Here is a 2,082-nt window from a genome sequence, read left to right on the forward strand (position 1 = left end):
GTTTATCATAAAGTGCATCAATGCTGAATAAACCTCAACTGACTCGGCTAAGAGTGGACCGTGGGATCAGCCAAGAAGCGTATAGGCTTGTTGAAACATATCAGCTAATAGCTTGCGTTCATTTATAGGTGGGAGGCATTCAAAATTGGGTCAAACATAAGCAGACAGAATGCAAGCATACAACTGTTTCAATGTGCGCATGACAAACTTGGTGATCTCATGTTGGCAAATGACCCTAGGTTGATGGCGAGTAAGAAGATTATGCAGCTAAATAGATGGAGTCAGTAGCAGTCATAAAAGTTGCAATGGTGTCAAAAGAGCAGAACTGGTGAGCTTGCATCAAGACCACTATGAACCTTTTAGAACATTTGCATTCCGTGTTCGAAGTAAGGCAGAAACTTTCACTACAGTTAGTAACTGTGAAGAAAAATGGTACAAGTTATAGAGGAAGAAGCAATTAAAGACGTGATGTTTGCAGGTCAAAGTGACGAAGATATTAAAAGAGAAGTTCACAGCACCGAAGATATATTGCCCAGGTCATCCTTTATTGAAAGACATATTTTCCTTTGTTGAAAGTAAGGAAATGGGCAGACATGCAACAGAGAACTCTCTTTATGTATCAGCGGTATCTTCGCTTCAACAACAGATAAAGCAATCTTACAATGTAGGGGATAAATCCCAATATGTACCTTGACGCACTGTAAAATAACAACATTATTTTTGTCAATAGAAATTTGCGTAGAGCCAAGACATTCGACCATCCACGTGCATCAGTTAAAATAACTAAAAACGGGACAAATAAGTTTGCTATGGTTAGTGCGTTAGCTGATACAGAGTCAAATCTCTGGGGATGGAAAACTTTCAAGATGCGGGTTTTGGTAAGAATGACCTACTTATTGTATCAATCACAATTCGGGCAGCTAACAAAATTCCAATAAGTATTTTAGGCGCTTTCAGTGCTACTGTCAGTGGAATATCTCTAAAGAATGAGGTAGTCAGCTGCAATAGTATTATTTATGTCAGTAACTGGGTTTTTTCTCTGGTATTATACGATGGTTGAATTTCTAAATATAACTATTGGAATCTCAGCTGCCTCATCAGCATTCTAAAGTTAATGCAAATTTGAATGATAAAGAAATATCATCAAACGACCGCACACGCGTTTTCATTAGTGGGCTTTCCCCCATAGCAAAAGAGTTTGACGTGGAGCAGCACTTCTTCAAAGGATTCGGCAAGATCCGTGACATCAATCTTAAGCAGGGGTACGGGTTTGTGGAATTTGACAATGCCACAGACGCCAACAATGCGGTCAATGAGATGAACAACCAATGTGGTGGGACAATCACTATTGAGCATGCTAAGGGAGCTGCCCAGTCAAGAAACTCTTACAATTGCAGGGGAGGTGACAGATATGGGGACCGCGGAGACGGTTATGGCGGCAGAAGAGGAGGCTACGGCCGTGATGACCGCGGCAGCTTCAATGACAGGAACAGGTTCAAATGCGGTCCGGCTTCAAGGACCAAATGCAGGTTAAATGTTGAGAATGTGTGGTCTAGGACAGGCTGGCAGGACTTGAAAGATTTGTTTCTCCCGTTGCTGAAGTGGCGTACGCTGAAGCCCACCAGGGAACCACTCTCAACATGATTTAAACAAGGCAATAGACGAGCTTGATTGAACTTAACTTGCGACCTTTGTACGTTGGTAGTAGGTGTCTACTGCAGAACCAGAGCGGCACCCATCCACGTAAATGGGACAGGAGTAGAGTGGTAATGGAGGTGCTTCCACATGATCAATTTGTGGTGAGTATTGATGGCTCACGGAGATTGACGCGAAGGATTAGAGGGTTCTTGAGGTTTTACAACCCAATCTCAACGAGTAATGGTGCAAGGGCATTCTATGTTTGGCGTTGAGATCAACCTAGCTCACAAGAGGACAATGTAAGTCATCAATCTCCTGATTGGCCTTCAATGTTTTCAGATGATTCGAATGATGTCAGAACTAATGAGACAAATGAAAATGATTGGGATCATAAGAATGTTGAGGAGGAGCACACTACTGCTTTCCCAAAAAATTCTTGATATT

At 42.0% G+C, this 2,082-nt stretch overlaps 1 pseudogene; it reads left to right on the forward strand.

The window, feature by feature from the left end:
* Window positions 1–429: 429 nt before the first annotated feature.
* LOC145829166 (serine/arginine-rich splicing factor 6-like) lies at window positions 430–1,649 on the forward strand (annotated as a pseudogene).
* Window positions 1,650–2,082: the final 433 nt, after the last annotated feature.

The sequence above is a fragment of the Thalia democratica genome, chromosome 2 (genome assembly GCF_965202585.1).
Source record: "Thalia democratica chromosome 2, ktThaDemo2.hap1.1, whole genome shotgun sequence".
NCBI classification, from domain to species: domain Eukaryota; kingdom Metazoa; phylum Chordata; class Thaliacea; order Salpida; family Salpidae; genus Thalia; species Thalia democratica.